Source organism: Sciurus vulgaris (assembly GCF_902686455.1).
Source record: "Sciurus vulgaris genome assembly, chromosome: 1".
NCBI classification, from domain to species: Eukaryota; Metazoa; Chordata; class Mammalia; order Rodentia; family Sciuridae; genus Sciurus; species Sciurus vulgaris.
Window position 1 is genome coordinate 38,081,032 of NC_136461.1, and position 24,045 is coordinate 38,105,076.

Sequence of the window (24,045 nt, forward strand, 5' to 3'; positions counted from 1 at the left end):
TAGTATGACTGAGGAGCCTGGGGGACCCAGGGAGTGGCCATGTTGGGCATAACAATGGAAGAGTGGGAGAGCTAGTGGACAGGAAATGCATGTCAAGCAGATAAATATTTTTGCAGACAGTCTCTTCCTGAGAACAGGACAAGAAGTACTAAGATAATAGAGGTGCAATGTCCCCAGGGAACTCACAGAGCTTAGAGCAAACAGATTGGATTTATAATGGAAATACATGTCACATGCATGAGAAGAAGAAAAGGCATTTTTCAAAGGATGAAGGAAGAAGGTTTATATATTTACCTTCAGCAATAAAAAGGGGCCCAAATAACATGCATGCCAGGCTACAGAACCAGACTCCTGGGAGGGTAGCGGGAAAGCAGGGGGTCACAGTAGCTGAGCTCCTGCTCTGTGCCGGTCACCAGGCTGTGCGAGGTGCGTGACATTCCATCCTGCCAGCCTCCCAGCAGGGCCAGTGCTCTGCAGCCATCCTGTGGCAGGTTAGAGTGTGCAACCAGCCCCAGGCTGCGCAGCTGAGAAGAGCTGGGCCAAGGCTGGGCCAAGGCAGGGACCCAGGTGGGTCTGACTCAAACCCTGAGCTCCCTACCCACAGGTTCTGCTCCCTCACTCAGACCTCTGTCCTCAGACCTCACACCCTGTCTCAGCACAGCCAGGAAGGGCTGGGCACAACCACACTCCAGACACACAGGTGCTCACATCAGAGGTCCTGTCAGGTCTCAGGACCTGGTGTGACAGGGAGATCCCTCCCGACTTCTGGAAAGAAGGGTCAGGGCTTGCTTTTTGAAATCTAGTCTATAAACACAGTGACACAGGGTGGGAACAGTAAAGCCACTTGGAGAGACCGGGGCCCTCCCAGGGCACACTCCTTGACCATCTGACACCATGATCGCATCTGAAGGAAGCAGGTGGCAGTGGCAGTGTGGCTGGTAAGTCTCGGGAGCTCTGACGGGGCAACGCCAGGCACACTCTGTTTCTGCTGGGGAGAAGGCAGCCAGACAGCACTCGGGGGTCCGGCCTGCTCAGCAACCAGTGCCTCAGGGGCTGACCAGGCTGTGGGCTGACTACATGGCAGAGGGTAGAAACCGGTAGCTGTTGCCGTGGGACCTGCTTCACTCCAGAAGGCAGCTGGAGCCAGCTCTTGCTTGTCTGTCCATGCAAACGGTGAGGAGCCCAGGGCTCATGCTCAGGACCAGGGGAGCTCAGCACTAGGCACTCAATGGCATCTGTCTAAAACATCTCACCCACTTCCCTCATAGGTCTGGTACCCTGGATGAGCACTGAGCACATGAGACAGCAGGATGCAGAGCCATGTCCTGATGTCCAGTGACTTACCACCTAGTGACCAGGTGACAGGACAAAACCTGGAAGCAGATTTGCTTTGAAGATGTGGAGGCTGACAGGGTACAGTCTAGCAATCATGCTGGTTAAATAAAGACAGGTGCTCACGCTGCTTAATAGAGGTGCTCCTGGACGGAGGGGCACCAGGCAGGGCAGCCAGGGCTGTGGGTGAGAACTTCCCTAGACCTGAGCCCTCACTTTGCTCAGGGCGGGAGCCCTGTCCACACCCAGCTACAGACTGAGCAGACCCAGGGTTGGACTGGCGTCTCTTAGCTCTCACCTCCCACCTTACCCACTTCTTGGCTCACAGCAGTCACTGTGGAAGTGGACAGACTTAAAGCCAGGCCTTCAAAGAGTATCCCTGATAGTCCCTGGGAGCACTCAGTCTTGCTTCGTAATGGTGCTAATGTGGCAGTGACAAGGTGGAAAAGGTCCGTTTGCCTCCCGTCTTCTCGCAAGCCCCCATCCTCCAGCCTCTGGGTCTCCATGGTGTCCTTCAGAGCCTTTCTCTTTATGGCGAGTGGAGGAGTTCCAGACAGCTATTTGCATTTTCAATTCTAGAGATCATTAATATTTGAAAGCTGCCAGCACCAAGGTTTATTAGCACACTTGCATTTCCTACCTGCTACTGTTAAAGGGAAATATTGGAGAAATCTTTGAACATGGGTGATTCTCCAACTTTGGTTCAAATTCTGCTCTCAACCCTGCCTGGTTGATCTCACCATCAGTGAGGCAGATGGACCTGCAGCTGCCGGAGGGAATCTGAGTGACTGCTGCGCTGATGGAGGGACACGGGTGGCGGGGACCCTGAGCCAGCCTGAGGGTTTCTCAGCGCAGGACTTCTGAGCAGAGAGATGTGAGAGAGTCAGGACCTGTGCTTCGCAGGGGCTGTGCAATTACTCTTAGCCTTCTTGGCAATAGGGTGAGGTTAAGGTCAAGGGTCTTTGGGTCAGACAGGCCTGGGTTCAAATCCCAGCTCTGACACCACTGGCTGTGTGTCAGGGTGAGGGTGGCCTGGCAGGTCTGGGATGACTGGGCCTGCTCAATATAGCCAGGGCCAGAGTGGAGGTGACTTCATGGGGTGACCTAGTCATGGGACCTGTGCACCCATCTCCTTTACCTCGACCTGCCACCCCATGCCTGCACTCACCAGTGTGGGTAAGTCCCTTTAATTTTCATGACCACCCTATGGAGCATCCTGTTACCCCTCATTTCACAGAGCAAGAATCAGAGAGGTTAAGCCACTGGCTCTAGACCACACAGTTGTCCAGTGGATGAGCCAGGATTTAATCCCCAAGCACCTATGGATCAAACAAGGTGCTCTTCTGCTCTGAATCCAGAGGCAGTTTTGAGGTGTGAACGAGAGGTGCCTCTACAGTGCTGAGAGCCAGTGCTGTGGAGCTGCTCCTATCTTCCAAAGCCCAGTGTGTCTGGTTGTCCTCTATGAGCCCACCCTGACCTCCCCAGCTGGAGGGCCCTTTGGGTTCTGTGCACTGTGCGGTCACCGCAGTCCTCCTGGGGACCCCACCTCTCTCTGCCCTTTCTGTCCTCTCCTAACAGCTAGCACGGTCCCTGGCACACGGCACACTGTGAGGCTGTGGCCAGCCTCTGCTAAATGGAATTGCGAGAAAACATCAACCAGATCGATTCCCAGAAGAAAATGTTTTCCAAAGGTCTTCAGCCTGGGCACATCAATATAAAAATGACACAGCTCTAATTCGCTTTCAGATTCAGACTGGGAAGGTGAACTTTGACCCTGTCAAAAAATGAGAACAAATTAAATTGAAACACAAAGTCATTTCCCTTGTTCCAGGGCTCTGGATTTCTAATTAATGTGCAGTGCGATCCGAGGGCTGCAGGAGGATCAGGAAGATGGTGTCTGCTGCCCCGCAGCCTGAGTGGAGCTCAGGAGAGAGCTTTTTGTTTGTTTATTTGCTTTTCTTTTCTGGGAGGTATTGTGGTGTAGGTCCACAGATGAGAGCAACCCCGGGCGATTAGAAAAACATAATTGTTAGAAGCTGACTTAGTATCAAGAACACACAACAGAACAGCTCTTGACTCTCACCCACCCACTCTGCATCCGAGGGTGGTAGCTTAGCCCCAGAAGTTAGAAAAACCCGAGTCCCTAGCTGCTGGCTGCAAGGTGACTGCTACCTTGTGGAGGGCAAGGTGGAGAGGAGGTCACCCTCCTGGGGCAGATGCTAACCTCATCTGTGGGAGACAACAGTGAGTGTCAGGGTCCTCATTTAGGCAACCAGGGCGCACTCAAAGCAAGTTACCAGCTAGGAAAGGAAACTGGGAATGAAGCATGAGAATGTTTCCAGCAGTCAGCCACTGCTCCTGGGCTGGGCAGGGTGAGATGGACTCGGTGGCAGCCTTCCACCCAGTCCCCACACCTGCATGAGCAAGGACCACCCGAGGTACCGGCTAACATTATAGGGTCCTGGGCCCCCATCCAGACCCAAGGAGGCAGAATCTCAAGCAGAGGGCTTGGGAGCCTATATTTTTTAAACTAGTGCCCTGGGTTCTTCTTATGGTGACAAAGCTGTGGAAATGACTGGTTCAGGACACTAGTGCATTTTTATGGGACCTCTAGGATGTCATCTGGCTGTGGGCAAGTCACTCTTTCTCCACGCCTCCATTTCCATATCTGGAAAACAGGTAGGAATCTCCACCTCCAGGGATATACTGCATAGGAGGAAGAAGTGAGTGAAGTATGTTGTGTGTGTGGACAGTGCCTGGCATTTAGGGTTGTCCAGTGTGTGAAGACTCCCTGGGAGGTGTGGGGAAGCCTCTGTCTTCCCAGTAAGTTACCCCAGAGGTCCTGGGGTCACTCTCCCTGTTGTCAAGCTTTTGACTCACAGAAACTGATCATCAGTCTCAAAAGATTTTGCCTACTAGGGGGGACTGTCCAGAAGGGAGGTGGGCTCTGCCCCATGTGTGCAGCCAGTGCCACAGGGCTCCAGAGTCCTCATGCCCACAGGCTTTCTTGCAGGAGTTCTGTCAGGAAGCAAGGTGGAGGCAGCCTCTGAAGTCCTTGGGTAATGTGCCCAAGCTTACAAGTGACTTTTCCATATTTCCACCCCCTCCTTCTGGGCTTCTGCCAAGCCTCTGGACAATCCTAAAACAGGAGGCCCCTTCCAGGAAAAGGGGCTCTTGACTCAGAGTGGGGCCTTGAGAAGCTACCCTAGCCCACCCAAGGCTGCCAAGTTAGAGGATCAATGGAGGTTTGGGGTGATTGGAGGTTAGAGGACCTAGGTGGCAGGATGTGGGCCACAGGGTATGTTGTGTGCTGCATTATGTGCCCCAAATTCATATGGTGAAATCATAACTGCCGTACCCCAGGATTGGCTACATTTGGAGACGGAGTCTTTAAAGAGGTATTTAAGGTGAAATGAGATCATTAGGATGGGTCCTAAGGCAGTATGATTGGTCCTTATTCAAAGAAGAGATTAGAACACAAAGAGGGAAGACAGTGAGGAGAGAGGGAGATGGTCAAGCCAAGAGAGGTGCCTCGGAGAAAACAACCCTGCCCGTGCCTTGATCTCTGACTTTCAACCTCTAGAACGGAGAGAACGTGAAGTTCTGTTGTTGAAGCCACCCAGGCTGGGCGTTAGCTATGGCAGCCAAACTAATACAGAGAGGTGAGGGCTTAGGGTTTGGTGCCAGGTTCTTCCCCCTGGTTATTTGACCCTGACTTTGGGAAACGCTCCCACCTAGGAAGGAGGGAACCAGCATGATTGGCTCACAGGTTGTTGAGGATAGGTGTGTCTCCAAGGAGACAGTTGTGTAACCACTCTGAACCTCATTTTTTATCCCCCAGGAAATAGCAATCACAACCCTTTCCTATCTCATTAAAAGAGCTTCTGGGAAACCCAGCAAGATTACATACGTGGTAAGGTTTGAGAAAGAATAAAGCACTTTATGGATGAGAGGAGCCACTGCATCCAGGCAAAGAGGGCTGTTGTCCTGCCCAAGGGGTGCCTTAAAACTGAGAAGTTCAGAGCGCTAAAAACGAATAGTGGGATTTAGGCACATGGGCTCTGGGTCCAAGTACCAGCTCCACCATTTCAGTGAAAATATAGATCAAATCACTCAACTTCAATTCCCTGCCTATGAAGCCAGGGTAGTGACAGCTGTGATGGAAGATGCTAATGCTCCGCATTAAAACATCCACCAAGGCCCAGGGGGCACTGGGTACTTGCTCGACTCAAGAAGTACCCCCTGCTCCCAGTGGTATCGCACTAAGCAATGCCAGAGGGCCCATTCCAGCTCCCGAGGGAGACTCTCCCCTGCCAAAATCCCATTCTGAAACTGACATTGGAGAATTCTAACAACCCAACATAGAGGGCCTGGACATTGACCCCTCAGCCTCCCACGAGAGTGACCAAGAGATACAGAGCACAGCTACCTGTGCTTCACACAGAGCCCATGTAGAGCTCATTCTAAATCACGACAACCCTGGCTTCTCCCTCCTGTTCGTCGGGACTCAGAATCAAAACAAGGGAGAGTATTTAGGATGAGGCAGAAAAGCAGAACAGGAAAAGTGCCCCCCAATCTCTTAGAAAGAAAGCAACTCTTATCCAGGGGAGGTAGCATGTGACGCTGCCCCTCACGGAGGGTCTGTGTAGAGGGATGCGCCATTTGCCATGCATGAGGACCTTCCTAATTTCAGGTCGACTGGCTCCATTAACAAGTAAAAACACTAGTTGTCAAGATTTGAACCACTGATCAGAAGGTGAGATCAGAGCTTATCGACGAACCACGGAGCATCAGCTCTATAATTATGTGCCAGGCATCAGCTGATTTGTCAAACGCGCACTGGGTATAATCACTTTCTCCTTTTGTTGGGTGGGCAGAATGAATGGCTCAACCCATCCTTTCAGTTTTGAGGAAATATTTTGAAAATCTAATAAGAAGGTCCACAATGGTGGTCATGTGACATCCCAGCAATGTCCTGAAAAATACACCCAGAAAAAATCATTTCTCTGACTGCAGGTCCTCAGTGTTTGGCTGCTTCAGCTGCTAGGAGTTCTGGAGTTCTGGAGTTCTGGAAGGGATTAAGATAAGATTGGAGAATTTTTCTTCCCTGCAAAAGGGCTATCACTATGATCATGATTAAAGGCTCACAGGCCAGGTCTAGCCCATGCTGAGCATCGCAATGTGTTCTCCGTGTTCACTAGAGACTGTAACAGGGTTGGCTACTTCTGTTGGGTCAAGTCTGGGAGGACCTGGACAGTGGTCAAGAGAAGGCCTGCCAAAGAGGGAGAGAGAGAAGAGAAAAGAAAGCAGATTATCCAAACACTGACCTGTCCACAGGCATGGCCAGAGCACCATCCATAGCCACAGGATGAGTTCTGACCCCAAGACCCAGCAGCAACATCGACTCAGCCATTAGACTGAGGCTTACCTCCACTGCAGTCTGTAGTACAAGTGACTGTGATCTGAGGCTCCATCAGAATTCAGGGAAGGATCCTGCTTATTTGGCTGTTCACAGACCAAGAGGAAGGAGTAGGAAAGTACCTCCACTTCAGACCACTTCTGCCTCATGCTCTGAGAAGGCAACTTTCATCTAGTATCTTAATGACAAAAGCCTAAAAGACTGTCAGATGCAGAGATGTCTTTTTTAACAATCAAAAAAGGGAATTAGGGAATTAATCCATTGAAAATAAGAAAATGAGACAATCTAAGAAAAGTGGCTCTAGTGCTAGACTTCTGGAAATCTACCTGGGCAGACTCCATCCTGGCCTCCTTCAGGGCCCTGTAGGCAGATGCCCCACATGCTAGAAAAAAACAGGGATGGAGAGCCTGGTTCCAGTCCTGTCACTCTTTACATTTGCAAAACCACTTTGTGATCAAGGGGTTGTGAATGCAGAGCCTGCTGAGCAGGGAGGGCCACAGATGGGGAAGGGAGGGACTTGAGACACCATGTGACTGAGGCGAGGCGCAGGCACCCAGCAGCCTCCCCAGTACCTGCCTGGCACCACCATGTAGGATTAGGCTCCAAGCTCTACGATCCAATTTTTCAAGAGATGTTGGAGATCTTAATTTTTATATGAATTCTCTAATTTGTAAGTTTTGGAAATTAATTATGTTTTGTTTTAAAGCCTCCTCCCACAAAAAAGGGGGCTCCATGGGTCTGGTACATTTTTCTGTTATAAACTGTGGAGTCTTAAAAACCTCCGGGAGATGCTTGTGCTATCTCATTGTGTGCTTAGAGTTTATTCTTTGGATCTTGCTTATTCCTCCTCTAAAACCAGAGAAGCAGAGAAGAACTCTACCTTCTGCCTGTGGCATTCCAGGGTTTCCTGGCTCCAGCACCCATCATCTCCCTTAGACTTGTCGGAACAAGATGCTACGGGCTCCACGTGGGCAGGATGGGTGTAGCTTCCACTGCTCACTGTCACCAGGGGTGCAAAATTAATAGTACTTATTCCTTGTTGTGCAACCTTCGAAAAATTATTTTACCTCTCTGAGTCTATTTCTGTATCTTTGAAATAAGATATAGAAGTAAGATATGGAATTGGAGGAATAGTGTAAGGATTCCAACGTGATGGCATATGAAGCCCCTGGCCTAGGGCCTAGCTCCGTGTATGATGTTTCCTTCCTTCACCTAGGAAGCAGGGGTATGGCAGGAAAATGAAAATTCAAAAATCAAAATAATTAATAAATAAATATCTTCCTTCCGTGAATTCAGATCTAGTATCTTTTAACCTCCAGCCTTGTCTCTGGATACTGATAGCAATAGTCACAACTGGAGTTTGCTGTGGAGCATATTTTTGAGTCTACAAAGCTATCACTCATCATTTGCATCTCACAAAAGCCTTTTGAGATAGGCTAGCTATTGTCCCCATTTTAAAGGTGAGGAAAACTGAGGCTCAGTGTGGTTGACTGGCTTTCATTATTTCACTGAGTCTCTCAGAGTCCTTACGAGGTGGGCATTACCATTGCCATTTTACAGACAACAAAACAGCATCAGAAAGGGGAAGACACACAGCTTCTCAATAATGTAACCGGGATCTACTGGTCCTTCCAGTCTTAGCTTAGTTGACCTCCCCTGACCTGTGGTCTCCCTCCCCTCACCTTGGTCAGGGGACCTGCCTCTGAATTCCCACAGCCCGAGCATGGCTATCATCCTCTGCTGAAACGAGATCACACCCACTTGTTAATGAGCCCTTTGCCTCCCCTTCTAGATTCATGCTCGGTGTGAGTTGCCCACCGGTTATACTGAGAGCAGTGTCTGGTATATAGTGCTTGCAAGAAAAGTTTAATAAGGACGGGAGGATAGGCCTCACCTCTGGTCACCATCACATCTTTCAGCACAGAGCACAGTGCCTGGCGTATAATAGATGTTCATTGAAAATGTGTTGACTGAATAGAAGGATGTCAGAAAGGAAGACAGAAAGAAAGAAAAAAAAAAAAAAAAAAGAAAGGAGGGGGAAAAAGGGAGGGAAGGAATAAAAGACAGATAGGCAGGGTCCAGATCTTCCTACCCAGGCACAGTCACCATGGAGCCCTGACATGGGGTGGGGACCTGCACCGTCTGGGGGCCTGACCCCTGGAGGCCCCAATCTCTGCCAGCCATTTGTGGCTCAAGCATGGTGGAGTCACCTCCTCTCTCTAAGCCTCAGAGTTCTCATTTAGCCACACAACGAGGGAGGTCAACTCAGTGACTCCGTAGGCCTGATCAGTGCCTGGACTCTGCTCTAAGGCCATCCTGACTGAGTCTGTCCAGAATTGTCCTGGAGATCCTTCCAGAAGGATGGAGGGCCACCCTCTGCCTATCTACATTTGGCAGCTGTGTGCACATGTGGAGAGCTCACCATGTCGTGGCAGTATCAGGGAATTCATGGTGGGAGGAGCAAACTCACCGGGAAGGCTGGACCACCCCAGAGGGGCAGGAGAGGAGGCCTGGGGACAATCAGGTAAAGGATAGAGAGAGTGGGGGATACTGGCAGTGACAGGCAGATGGAGCAAAGGCAGAGAATGAGACCAGTGGGGGAGGTGAGGGACATACACAGAAGGCATACAGAGACTGACAGGGAGTGGCAAGGAGCAGGAAAGACAGGGCTTAGCAGGGGAAAAGCCAGAGGAGCTGTCAGCCATTGGCATCAACTAAAAACTAAGCAGGTGTCCAGAGACTGAGGTGTGGGTAGGAGCAGCTGTGCTCAATGCAGGGGTCGGCTGCAGATGGGTGGTGCTCCTCTGGGCTGGGACAGGTCTGCACTACAGCACCCCACTGCTGACTTGGGTCCTGTGCTCACCCATGACCTCTCAGAGGTCTTATCAAGGTGGTGCCCTAGTCATTCTGGAAGGAGGCAGGGAGAGGAGAGGCCAGCCATGCAAATGAAATTCTCTGGTATGGTGGTACGAGGAGGGGTAATCAGGCTGTGGTGGAAAAACTCCACAGAGCAGAGTTTGAAACCCAGATCTGCTGGTTAGCAGCTGTGTGACCTTGACTCTCCTCCTTCACCTCTCTGGGCCTCACTGTCTTCATGTGAAATAGAGGTACACTGTCTGCTACCTCTGTCCTCCCAGAGCTTCTGGGGATTAAGTAGGAAAAGACCCTCACCCAGCACCTGCAGGCAGCACCCTCATCTTAGGATTCTGATTTGGGTGACCCTCCTTCTGTGACCACAGGCTTCCCTGTGGGCTCTGCTGTGTCACCTTGCAGGGCTCCTTTCCCTGGTCTTCTGGAGAGCAGCAGCCCCCTCCACCTGCTCCCCTCTCTGCCTTTCCCACAGCACCATCACTCCCTGGGGTGATCCCATTTAACCCCTCAGAAATAACTTCCAAAGATAGCAGCTTTCTCATCTCATTCACTGCGGTACCCTCAAAGCCTACGATAGTAGGCATTTCACAAATACCCGTGGAAGGAAGAAAGGAAAGAGGGAATGCAGAGAGGCACGGAAGGAGGAGGAGGAGGAAGGAGACAGTGTGGCTGAGGATCAGGAGGAAGCCAGTGGAGGCCTCTCACCCACTGAGCCTGGGCCGGCCCTCTGGGCTGCCCTTGGTCCTGGCGCTCTCTCTACTCTCAGGCCCACCTAACTCCAGGCCTCCTTCCTCCGGCTTCCCCAGCGTCCTCTCTCTGCCTCTCCTTTTGTGCACCTGCCCAGGCCCAGAATGCCTCCCTCTGCGTCCAGGGCCTGAAGACATCTGCCTGTCCTTAAGGCTATCCCACGCTGCTTCATTCATTCATCTCACATTCAGTCATTTGTTCAACAAAGACTCATTGCCGAGTGTTTGCTGCTGAGAATTGCACTGTGATGTTCTGGAGCCCTTGGCCTCCGGGGACCCAGATTCCCCCGTGTTAGAAGATGACCCTGTTCTCTTTGCTTGTGCTGCAGGAGAGGTCTGAGCATCACTGAGATGCTGCCGGTGCCTTAACGAAAGTGTTCTTTACACAAGAAAAATGGGATATAAAGAACATTCCTGGGATTAAGGAAGTCAGCCCAGCTTTGGACCAAAAGCAAGCAAGGAGGTCCTGGAGTGGGAATGGTTTGATCAGTGACACCCTGTGGGTTCCAGAAGAGCACTGCAGAGCCAAGCAAGAGACTGAAATGGAGACAGAAGGTGGAGGGAGATCCACATGCATCTGTGGGGAGAAAAGGGGTGTGAGTGGAGGAGAGCAGAGTCACCATGAAATTTCCTGCTGCTGAGCCTCAGCCCACATCTGCCCCATCAGACAGTGATGTACAGCATTCACCCCCATCTGTAAATACAGGCTCCTCTGCAGAGTCCTTGCATTGGGGAAGCCTGACAACACTCATTAAGGAAAGCAGCCTGGGCCCACACAGCCACCACGCAAGGCAGAGTGAAGAGCAGGTGCATTTGGGTGCCCTGTCCTGGTCAGTGTGCTCCTGACTTCCTTACTTCCTTTCTCTCTTCTTCCTTTGTTTCTTTCTCTTTCTTGATATTATTCAGGCACTAGGCTAGGGTGACTTCCAAAGGAGGGGGCAGTCAACACACAGCAGAGGTGCCAACACACACAGTGGCATGCCAGCTGCTCAGGGGGTCTCTTACACTATGACATAAGTTTGCTCATTATCCTGAAAGTGCTGGGGTGGGGGTGGGGGTGTACTGCCAGCAATATGAAGGCAGAAGAGGGGATAGTTATAGTCCTCTTTTATAAAGACTGCTCCTATTGTGAGGAGAGCCACCCCCTCCTCCCTCTATGGCTGCGTGGTCTGCACTGCTATAAATCACTGCTATTGCCTGGGGTCTTCCCCCTGCACCTCCAGCATCTTGAGAGCAAGGAGGGCAACAGGTCTGTCCCTGTGCCATGGAACATGGACCATGACCCAGCTGTGGTACTCAGTGGATGCTTGCTAAATGAAAGATGCATGGGCCAGGTCAGGGTCCCAGACCAGCACTGCTTCCACTGGACCCGTGTGTGTCGGGCTGGGAGATGTGAGTCCATGAATTCCTTTGCTGTTCAGAACCCACTTTGACTTGGGGGAGGAGGACAGAGTCTCAGCTCCATCAGGTGATGATAACAAACACCATAGCACAAAAGGGGGCAGCTTCTCCAAGTTTTCACATTACAGCAAAGGAAAGATAAGAATTCAATGACAGGTCATCAGACATCAGAGAGAGAAGGAACAACAGAGACTAAGGAGTTCAAGTCCTTCCTTTTCTGAATGGGAAAACTGCTGAGGAGGGCCTGGGTCTCACTGAGGGCCACACAGACAGGTGGTAGCACAGAACATAAAAGAAGTAACTCTACACACATACGATAAAACAAAGCAACGGAGTGTCATTTGAGCATAAGTGTTGAGACCTGTGCTGGCCAGGTAGGAGAGTAGCACAGCTAGACCTGGACTTTCCAATGAAAGCAGAACCCACGCCACCCCAGTGAGCTGTGTACGTCATTCTTGGTTTGTTAACAGTCATTTTGAAAAGGCAAAAAAAAAAAAAACAAAAAAAAAAAACAAGTGGAATTGTGTTAACATATTTCATTTTACCCAACATTTCTAAAATATACTTCAAAATGTAATCAATATTAAACATTTGTAATGTGACATTCATATTACTTTTCCACTAAACCTGGAACTCAGTTGGGTATTTCCCAGCGCAGATCAACTCCACCTGACCATATTTTAAGGGCTGATGTGTGGCTAGTGGCTGTGCATCAGACAGTACAGAATCTGAGTAATCAGAGAAGTCTTTGGGAGGAAGGGGTGCTTGAAGAAGGGAGAAGGTTTGGCAAAGCAGAGAGGAGGCAGAAGGCACTAGAAATGGAAGTGATACTCTGAGTGTTGCCAATGAAAATGATCTGCTCAGGGAGGTCACTGGCCTGCCCAGAGTTGAGGGTTGTCAGGGCCAGACAAGTTCCTTCCCTGAGCCCCCATGGATTGGTGCCTGGGCTTTGCTGTGCCGCTTGCTGAACCTGTCCCCTCCTGCCCTCTGCTTGGCCTTCTTCTCCTTCCCACCCTGTGCAACATGGTCTTTACTCCTTCAGGAAACTTACTCTAGTCCTTATTTACCTTCTATGAATTTCGACTAAGGAAAAATCTGATTCTTTATCGCAAAACAGTTTCTACATATTTTTCTAATCAGATTGTCACACTCCCATTAAAGTCGAAGAGGGAGGAAGAATTGGAGATTCAGGGGCCAAAGGGCTAAGCCACCCACTACCAAGTCCTTGATGCCACAGCACAGCAGTAACTAGCGGTGAAGAAGGGTGATTTCAGAAAGAGTGAAACAAAACCTAGCCCTGAGTCCAGTTAATTATGAGCTCCACGAAGCACTGACAGATTCCAGAGCCAGTACTGGGGGCGGCACGCTGGGGAGCTTTGGATGTCTGCCATCTCGCCTCCCACTGGGACCTGCAGGTAACAGAACTCTGGGGGAGTTGGAAAGGCTTTGCATGGCTGTCTGTCGAGTCACCCACACAGAGAGCAACGCAGGAGGCGGAAGAAGTCTGGGAGAGAAAGCGTGGGCTGCCACCCCCCAGGAACCATAAGGGGGATAATCGCTGTTTTGCAAACACAGCTATAAGCCCCCCTCACCCACTCCCAGCAGAACTGGATCCAAACGCTGGCTCTACCCCTAGAAGGACTGTGATCTTGGCCAGTCTAGGGCTTTAGCTGCTGTTGGCTTGTGTGTACAGACAACCCCCACAGACTCACAGGGTGACCTGGAAGTCAAGTGCACCGGTGTTGGTCACAATGCTTCACATGCTGTTAACATCAGGCACAGGCAGAGACCACCTCTCTGGGCTTTTTCTCTCCTTCCTCTTGCTCTCTTTCCTTCTTATACAGGGAAGTGCCTGGGAAGGGATTGTAGTGTTCTTGCAAGAAGTCCTCAGTACTCCCAATAAACTGAAGCTTTCTGAGCATGTACAAAGTGCCAGGCATGAATTTAGGTTCCTGCTTGGATTACTTTATGTGATCCTTAGTAGCCCTGTTGGATAGGGGTCTCATTAGCTGATCCAGGGTGTCTGAGCTGGTGAAAGAAAGATCCAGGACTTAGCCCCAGGCCACCTGGCTTCCGAGCTCACACTGCTGACAGCCCAGAAGAGGTACTGACTCACCCATTTCTTCCAAGCTCTTTGTTCCTATATTAAGGCACTACTTCTAATCCTAATCTAGTTTGTTTGTTTGTTTGTTTGTTTGTTTAATCTCCTCAGCAGGCTGCCTGACCCAGCAGGCCTGGGTGTAGATTAAGTGCCCAACGAGTATTTGCTGGAAAAGGGAGTGTATCTGAAAACTACTTGCAATGGGAAAGCTATTTAATCCAATTTAAACCATCAAATCCACAGAGAGGAAGCTGGGCAAGACCAGTTCAATTGCTTACCCTGATTGTTCCAAAGGGTGGTGGAAGAACAGAGAACTCATCCCAGGGCTCTTGATTCTGGCTGGCTTGCCTTCCTATCATGGAACCCATCTGATCAGGTGGACTCCATGTGGGTCTGGTAGCTGGCGTCATGAAAGCAAGTTTCACAACTCCGCTTGTAGAGAGACCAAGACACAGGCTCTTATGCAAGATGTCAGGGCTTTGCCGGGGACCTCCTGAAACTAGCAAAACTCTCCTGTACCTGTCCCTGTGTCTTGCCAGAAGGTGGCGCTCTACTCAGCAGGTCTTTGCACTAAAAGAGCTCAGCTTCCTGGAGAGGCCTCTGGCGGGACAAACCAAGAACAAACCTGTTGAAATCCATTTCTGTCACTTCCCAGGCCAGCTGTGGGCACTACAACACAAAACAGAAACCCACCTCCAGCATGCAGAGCTGAAAGGGCCCTGATGCCCTTCAGTGACTTCAGGTTTTTTGCCCTAATAAAAAGTGAGAAGCAACTTGTGGAACTGAGCTCTCCCATGGGTATCTGAAAGGACTTCTGGAGACACAGGGTTGCAAAGATCTGGTGTTGTCTTCTGAGTCTAACTCACCTTGACCTGCACGAGCCAGAAACAACTGACCATCCCCAATCCGGGGACATTTATAAGCTCTGCCTTCTTGCTTGGTCTGTCCCTGGACCTTCTTTTCTATCTCTATTCAATTAAAAACAAAAAGGCAGGCCTGTGATTGGGGGGGTGGCAGCCCACTCTTGCAGCTTCCTTTTATTGAGGACTTATTCTATGCTAATCTGCACACAGCTGTTCTGAAACAGCAGAGAAAGAAAGAATGGTAGGTAAGAAGGGTGGGGTGGGGGCAGACAGAAGGAAAGGACAAGGAATATCTATGCGTGAGTGTCTATCACTCAAGGTTCAGGGCCATTGAGAATGTTTTTTAAGCTCCAGAAATATGTCAAAATAGACTACTGTCAAGTGTAACTAAAAAAAAATTTTTTTTAAATAAACACATTAATTAAAAGTTTCAGAAATAAACATGGACTTGGATTCCAGGTTCACCATTTGTTAGATGTCTATAATTTAACTTCTTTAGTTATGTGTGCAAACTTATTCAAGCATTTGGGTCTGTTTGTTTATTTTTTAATACAGGGGATTGAACTCAGTGGTGCTTAACCCCTGAGCTGCATCCCCAGCCTGTTTTATATTTATTTAGAGACAAGGTCTTGCTAAATTGCTTAGAGCCTTGCTAAGCTGCTGAGGCTGCCTTTGAACTTGCCATCCTCCTGCCTCAGCCTCCCAAGATACTGGGATTATAAGTCATGCAACACTGTGCCCAGTTAAGTGTTTTGACCATAAAATGGTGATATCACTATACCTTCCTCATAAGACTGTTGGAAAAACCAAATGAAATGGCTCGTGTAACCCTGGACTTGGCCCGGTACCCAGCATGTAGGAAGGGTATGGGCACTGGGTCCCAGCTACATGCCCTGGTCCTTCACGTTTCTGAGACAGTCTCTTCTCTTCTATTGGCAGACCAGGTTGCTCTTCTTCCCCAGTGCTGCACTGTGCAGTCCATCAGCTTCTACTCTGGGCCAGGCCCTGGGCCAGGCATTAGGCATCCAGTGGCAGCTAAGGCGCCATCTAGAAAGATGGCTTGGAACTTCCCCACTCCTCTCCTGCCCCAGCCATCCCGCCCCCAACCCACACCTCCTCTACCAGGTGCAAGTGGCTTGATTCCTGATTCCCCACCGTCCTGCACCTCTGAACAGCACTCACCCCCATTTTATAATCCTCAGCAAGCCTCTCTGCTTCTCTCCCTAGCTGATTTGAATAACTCTCACCTGGTTTTTCTCACCTTTCTGGCTGCAGCCCTCCCCAGCCCACTTGCTCTTTTCTGTACAAAGTTGACACTGCTGGGGTTGGCTTGTGGCTCAGTGGCAGAGTGCTCGCCTGGTATGTGTGAGGCACTGGGTTCTATCCTCAGCACCAGGTAAACATAAACCCAATAAAGGTATGTGTCTGTCTACAGCAAGAAAAAAGAGGACACTGCTGAAGATTTGGGAGCGTGAGGTCCATTCTCACAGCCTGGGACTGTCACTTGGAGAATACAGGACTTCATGCTGGGGCTTCACCAGGAGTCTAAGCTTCCGGGTCCCTGACCTGGAGCAAACCCCCTGCTGCAAGGTGTCTGCTTCAATTCCCCTGCATCTGCAGAGACACACGGAATGCTGAGATCCTTCCAATTCCACGATCCCCAGCTGGTAAGAGAGGCCGTGTTGGACTAATCACCTTCTAAACAAATGGCACCGTGACAAGCAGGGTGGGGGAGAGCTGGCCGCACAAGCTGGTGTTTTCAATTTACGAGCCATGCATTATTTACACTGCCATTATTCCCCTCAATTTGACTTCACGCTTTAGCCCTAATTTCAGTATAATCAAAGCCAATGAATATTTAATCAGGATTGCTTCCAGAAATTGAGTAATGCCATTAACATAATGGCCTCAGGACTTCAAAGCTGCTTTCCTTCAAATGCATCTGACTTACACCTTTCCCCACCCCTTCCTTCTGATGGTATCTTGAAATGGAAGAGTTGGGGACCCAGCAGACAGGCCCATGTATGCAGGTATCCAGAAAGTGGCTGGCACAGGGAAGGAGCATTGGACTAGCAGTTTGAGTGCTGGTCCCAGTGAGACAGAAATTCCAGTGGACAACCAAGTTTTGCAGGTGGACCCACTTGAAGACGTCTCCATTTACAAAAATACCAAATTTTAAGCCACATCCCCAGGGGACTGCAAAGGTGGACCTTCAGAATTCAGTTTCTAAACATCACTGGGTTTGGGAGTACTGGCCGAAACTACCACTAGCTTTCCCCCACCCACTCTCCACCATAGTAAATGTCACTGGACTCCTGGTCTGTGGGGCCAAGGATGTCAGCCCTGCCAGGTTGCATCTTTAACCATGACTGGCTTAGTTCCTCCTCATTCGGAGGAGAAATCTACCTCCTAATGCAGCAGGCTGCCCATACTGGCCATGGCCCTGCTCTTTGAGGTCCCACAGAGCAAGGGTTCTGTGTTCCCCAGGACAATGGGGAGAGATTAGAAACAGTGGAAATAGGATGGACCTACCATATGACAGCTACACTGCTCCTTGGTATTTATCCTAAAGAATTAAAGTCACCACACTGTAGGGATACATGCATACCCATATGGCAGCACAATTTACAATTGCTGAACTATGGAACCAGCCTGGGTATCCATCAATGGATGAATAGATAAAGAAAATGTGGTGTGTATACACAATGGAGTTTTATTCAGCCATAAAGAAAAATGAAATCATGTCATCTGCAGGAAAATGGATGGAACTTAAGAACATTACGTTAAGCAAAATAAGTCAAACTCAGAAGGTCAAAGGTCATGTTTTCTCTCATATGTGGAAGTTCAAGTGGACAAAGGAAAAGAAAAGTGCAGCAGTGGGGGTTATCATAAAAATTGAAGGGAGATTAGTAGAATAGAAGAAAATCAGAGGGAGAAAGGAGGGTAGGGAAAAGAAAATACTGGGGAATGATATTGGCCAAATTATATTATGTCCATGTATGAATAGGTAACAACAAATCCAACCACTATGTACAACTATATTGCACTGATAAAAAATATGGAAAAAAGGGAACTAGTGGATATATTTCACCTCCTTCTCTTTGTCCTTTCCCTTAACAATTAGGTCCCAGCTGTCCAGACAGGTTCTATGGGGGATGCACACACGTATCTGAAAATGAAACCATGTCTCCCAAGAGCTCCATGTGAGTATCCTTAGGTGATTGTGAAGAATTTCCAGTCTATTATTAGATTTGTCATTCTCCTTGGAGACTAGAAGTATCCATAGCCTCCTTCCACGAGCTGGTGGCCTTCCCAAGGTCACCCAACAAGGTGACTCTAGGATCTAGAAGAATCTATAGTTGATATACATTAAAATTAGGAGATTTCTTAGGACATTTAGGCCCATTTTATTACACAGAATGAACAAGGAGACCCAAGGTCATGGCTAGATAACAAAAGGACAGAACTTAAAACTCAGTAGTAGGGACCTTAGATTCCATCCTTGATAAAATGATGTGTGGTCACCAAAGCAGGAAGAAAAATACATTCAAGTGCTTGCTTACATGAAGAGCAGGAGATAGAACTGAGGAGATGGAACTATGCCTGGGAGAGGCTGCACTGCATGACTGTTGGGAGGCCAGGCATCGCCAGGGTACGAATGTGAGAAATGTGGGAGGGTTATAGAAAAGACAGCAGCGTGCCCTACATACATAGCCTGGTCTGTAATGAAGACGGGGGTGGTTGCTCCAAGCATACAGAATCAAGAGCAGCCCTTGCAAAACCTCAGACATATCCAGGTGTACCTGATGTCTGCTTGACCCCTCCTCCCCTGGGAAGCCCCTGCTGATGCACGTGCAGGATGCTGTTCCTCACAGGGCTCCCGCAGCCTGTGTGCTCTCCCTCCATGTCCATTGCTCTGTAGGCCTCCTTTCCTAGACTGCAGATTCCTTGAGGGTAGGGGAGAAGTTGGCATTTTCTACAACCCTGGGGGAATTGATTCATACAATATATGTCGCTGTCACAAACACAGCCTTAGATGATCCTGGCCTTAGATGATTTAGCTGCTCTTCACCAAGCAAGAAAGGAATCCATCCAGCTTTGATCCACTAACCTGAAGGGCCAGCTTGTTTAACAGGCCTGTGTTCCTCTTTAAACACCAACAAAGCACCTCCTCATTAGAAAGGGGGGGGGGGGGGGGCGAAAAAAAAATGCCTTGTGCTGCCACCTGCTGGTGGCTTCCAGAATGGCTCCTCCAAACCCACCTAGTTCGGACTAAAAGGCTAGGGAAAGGAAGCCATGTCCCGGTCCTGACAGGTGCCAGTGCTTTACATCCTATGTCTCGCTTAGTCTAGGTAACAATTCTGGAAGGTAGGCATTATTATTCCCACTTTACAGACAGGGAAGGTGAGACTCAGAAGTGTGGTGATAAAACTTAAGTAGGAAGCAAAGATGAGACTTGATTCACCATCTACTCTGTCCTGACTCCTAGGCCAGCGATATTTCTGCTGCTTCAAAATTAAATACAAATGCATGGATGTATAACTGTGTGTTTTCAGTGTTGACCAGAAAGAAGTAAGGAGCAGCTTCCTTGGTAAGTTTGAAGTCACACCATATAATCATTCACTTACTCCATTGGCTCTGGTCCTTAAGACACTCTTAGAATGAAGAAACAGAACAGTGACATATACCTCTCTAGATATGGAGCCTGAAGTCACTTTAAGAGTATGGGAAGATGTTCTGAGGCCTGGGTTGATGTGAGGGGCTGAAACCCTGCCAGTTTGTTGGATAGAATGACTGGATATTGGAGAAAGAAAGGATTTAGCCAGCTTACGAGATTGAGACATAGAGTCCAGCCCTGCTCACACTTGGCCGGAACAAATGCTGAGACCAGTTACGGAATGACTCCTGAGGTTGAGCTGTGACTGCACTGAGCCTGGAATACCCTGGGCTCTGGACTATGTTTTCTCTCCATAGTTCCCCAGGCCACAGTGACCCTGGGAGATCTCCACACACTCAGCCAGGCCCTGGTTTGGTGGGGACCTCAGTTGGGCCACAGACCCTGAGAATGGCTATCAGCCTTGGGGTCTGTCCAATAGCACATCAGTAGGGTGCTGGGTACAGGAAAGCATGGAGAAATAGCAAGAAGCCAGAGCTGGCAGGGCTAGGCTACGATAAACCAGAACAAGAGACTGACCAGGAGATAGGGAAGGAAAGGGAGGCCACTGGGGTTCAGTGGAGAAGTAGCCCATCAATCCCTCATTTTGAACCAAAGTAAAAAGAAACTTTCCAGAGCCACCTGAGATATTGATGACGCAGGCCAGACCAGAAGCCAGCACTTTTGCTCCCCGTCCTGAGCTCCTCCATTGCTTGCTGGATCACTGTGACATTTCTGACCTTTTAGCTCTGTTCAGCCCACAGTATCCCTGTGTGTTTGCAAGCCACAGATTCGTATCTCCATTTCATGGAAAGGAATGAAAACTCTTTAGAGGAGACAAGTTTTGCCCAAGAGGAAGGCCTGCAACTGGCAGGGTCTCCTGACCTTAAGTCCCACCTCCTCGGTGCCTGGCACAGGACTGACACCATGTATATGCTGTCATCTCATCCTCACAATACCCCTGAAAGGTAACGCTGTCATTCACTTCTGTGGATGAGAACGTGAGAGCCTAGGGAGGCTGAGTAACTAGCACAAAGTCACCGAGCAAACAGGAAGGAGAGTAGTACGCCAGCCTAGGTCCTGCTGATCCCAAACCTGTGGTTGCTCTTAACAGCTAGAATCTTCTCTTTCCTTATTTAAAACAATGTCATCCATTTAGATCCTGTTAAGGGTGGCAGGTTGGGCAGCCTGCTGACCATTCTCTCTAGCCATTTCTCCATATCTGCGGGTCCTCCCAGGCTCTCAAGCCTGACCTCAGGAGGATGTCCATAAATCCTTTACTTAGCCATAGCCAGATGGATTGTCCTAACAGTGCAGGTTCAGTCTTTACTTAGCCATAGCCAGATGGATTGTCCTAACAGTGCAGGTTCAGTTCTGTCCTGTCTTGGGGGAGTCCTGTACAGTACCCAGGCTTTGAAATCAGTACAAGGGGCTTGCCTGCTGGCTGGGTCTCTGAATGCTCTGAGATCTCAGGCATGCCCAGGCCCCCTCAGAACTGAAATTTTGTTTTCCACAGAAGAGGGATAATAATGCCCACTTTGCAGGAATGATGTAAAAATATAAAATATTAGCCACATGGCAGGAATTCAATTAATTATTGCTTGAAATTTGTTATTTTCACGTGTCTTGTGTCTCTCTCTGTACCAGATGCTATTTTCTGTCACACCCACATTCCAATGGCCACCTCAGTGCAACCTGATGTCCAGCTGCCAGCAGCTGCACCTGAACCTGGAACCAGATCTATCCCTGTGCATGGTAGGTCTGACATGCCAAGGAATGTAGACCACCCCACAACCCAACAGTAAATGCCCATCAGGAATTGGTGGATAAAGTACCTCACCTTCCTGACTCCTTGCTTGGGAAAATAGCAAGAAATATTCTGTACTGTCTCCCAGAGTGAGCAGGACTGAGCCTCAGTTGCACACAGTGGTAACCTTTACAACAAAATACCCTTGATTGGCTTCCTTCTCTTTTCTGTCTTACTTTCTACTCTTTCTTGGTGTTTCTTCATATTATATATATATACAAAAAATACCCTCAGGGTCTTGTCTCAGAGTCAGTTTCTGATTCCACTATTAGCTCCTTTGTGCCCCCTTTCCTCCCTTTGCTTCCGCCCAGAAGGTGCCCAGAAGTTTCACACACAATGGCTTCTACCAAAGGCCTGCACATTGCTGATGGATTGCCTCCATTTTGACCCCTAGGAATCCAGCTGTCTGGGGCAAAGCCTCTAGGGCAGTTTCTGGAGCTGGAGCAAGTGACCCAGCACATTCAGCTTCCTTTTGACAGTGCCTTATCCATGATGCACCTGGCAATCTTCCAAGGTGGCTGGCAAGGAAGGCACAAGGTAAACACACAGCATTTACATCAGGGCTTTGTTCTGACAGCAAAGGAGTGCACCATATGTGCAGGCTTAGCTGCCCAGGGCTTCACTTAGGAGGAAATCAGCCTCCATGCTCACAGGAGGGAAAAGTAAGAGGATGTCCTGCAAAAGGCAGTGTGTGGCCCTGATGAGTGAGAGGGCTTGTGGCCTTGTTCTGCGGTCATGCTGTCGGCACATCACTCTGCTGTGTTCCAAGAGCATGGGACCCTCCCTAACCTGTCCACAAAAGTCCAAGAAGAAGAGAGCTAAGAAGTTTAAGTCATCCATAACACCCCAAGGACCTCACCTACACCATCTCTTCTAATCTTCACAAAAGTCAGCAAGTCCAATGTTCTTATCCCCTTTCTACAGGGAGGAACCTGAAGCCCTCCCAACCCTGTGACCTTCCCACCACACCCATGTCTTTCCCCAGCTTCCCTCTGCCCTGCTTTCAGTGCTTCTCCCCCTGCCCCTCTCCACCTGGGTGAGCCAGCCCTCGTCCTCCAGTATGACTTCTCCATTCCCCAAATATCCCTTGCTTCTCTTCCCATTCCCATGACCAGACCGTGCATGAGGTGGCTGATTGAGGACAGCATACCCCTTTGAGGGAGGGGACACTGCTTGTTGGTCCTACCTATAATTTTGTGAGTGTGGGCAGGCATTTTCCCCTTTTGGCGTCCCAGTTTATTCACCTGTAAACTGGGAAGAATAATTCCCATCTTACCTAGTCACAGCTTTTTTTTAGCATCAAATTAGGTAATTGATAAGAGTGCTTTCAAATTGTTTGTGTGTAACACACTCGATGATAATTAGCAGCATTACAAGTTTGAAATATAACTTGATTCGTACCAATGGTCCTCTCTCTGCCCTATTTTGTGCTGGGTTATTGTACATTCACCAAATAGTTTTTGAGCACCTGTAGGTGCCAGTTCCTGTGCTAGGTTGGGGGTAAAACTATAAAATTCCCAGTATCTGAACTCTCAGTCTAGTGGAGGAAGTAGACATGAATGAATGAATGAATGAATGAATGAATGAATGAGTAAATACATGAACACATAAAATTACCTTCATTGAAATATTTGGTTATTAGTAGGGTAACTGGCTAGTAATACTTTCCATGGCACCTTCTGACTTTCTATCAAAAGTCTCATGAAGACACACAAAATAAAAGTTGACAATAATACTATAAAAGGTCAAATTGGGATAATTTCAGGGATCCACCCTTTGACTGTCCACCCATGTCCCAAATTAGGAAAACACTACTCCCTATACACCCTGTCCCCTAATATAGGGTTTGCTGAGCAGGAAAACAGGAGTCCACAGTTCTGGGCATCTGCCTTCTGAGCCAGTGAGCCTGAGCTCACTGTTCTCTCCTCCCTGCTCTCTGTTCCTCTCTTCTGCTTTTCAAACGTCCACCCAGAAACAGAAACTCTGAGCACACAGCCTGGCAGGAGCAGAGGAAGGACTGGCAACCAGGAACGTCAAAGGCCTCGAGGAGCAGCCTTGTAAGCAGAGACAGGAAGTGCTTTGGAAGGCAGTGCCTGCTTCCTGGGGAGGAGGGTTTTCTAGGTCTACTCTGGGCAAGGAAGGTGTAGAAGTTGACCTTGGAAAACAGAAGAGTCAATCTCAGCAGGTAAAATCACCCTGCAAGCAGAACAGGGGCAGAGTATGTCAATTTGAGCTTTGGGTCTAAATCTGGAAGCGCTACATCCCCCAGAGTGGGGTTCTCAGTGTCACTCCTAGGCTTCCTGATGCATATGCCAATTTTGCAGAGATCCTGCTCTACTCAAAGACGATTAAGCAAAACAAAATAAAACTTCCGAAGAAACGAAAAGATGAGGCTTTTAATGAGACACCAAAGCAATAGGAAAAGGAAAGATTGCCCTGAAAAACATGGGGAAAGAGAGAAGTTTGAAAAGAAATTGAGATCATTTCAGAGACCATCTGCTTGGTATCCTCAAGAGATGCATGACTAGCTTTTAAGAAAAGCAGGGAGCCGGATAAGATAAAGGCAGAGATGCAAAGGAAGCTGATTGAATGAAAGTGATGTGGCAAATTAACACAGAATAAAAGACAAAACTTAAATTCCCAGGGGAGTGAGGAGAGAACAGAACTAGTGCTGCAGAAAATGCAATCAGCGATGAGGACCAGTTTGAACACCTGTCAATGAATGCAGAGAGAAAGGTCAGAAAAGAAATGATTGGAAAGATGACAGACAAAAAATACAAAAGTCCAAGAATAATCAATCATCTTGGGGGAAAGAGGGATACAATCAACATAAAAGTAACAAGCTTCTAAT

General features: G+C 48.9%; 1 protein-coding gene and 1 long non-coding RNA gene across 5 annotated transcripts in view; one reads left to right on the forward strand and one right to left on the reverse strand.

Annotated features, from left to right (window-relative positions):
• AGBL4 (AGBL carboxypeptidase 4) overlaps positions 1-24,045 on the reverse strand; it is a 1,452,665-nt gene that overhangs the window by 147,929 nt on the left and 1,280,691 nt on the right. The window lies entirely within an intron of this gene.
• Positions 419-10,954, forward strand: LOC306663333. Its single transcript, XR_013764452.1, has 3 exons — positions 419-938; positions 1,269-1,413; positions 10,698-10,954. It is a non-coding gene; the product is annotated as an uncharacterized lncRNA (long non-coding RNA).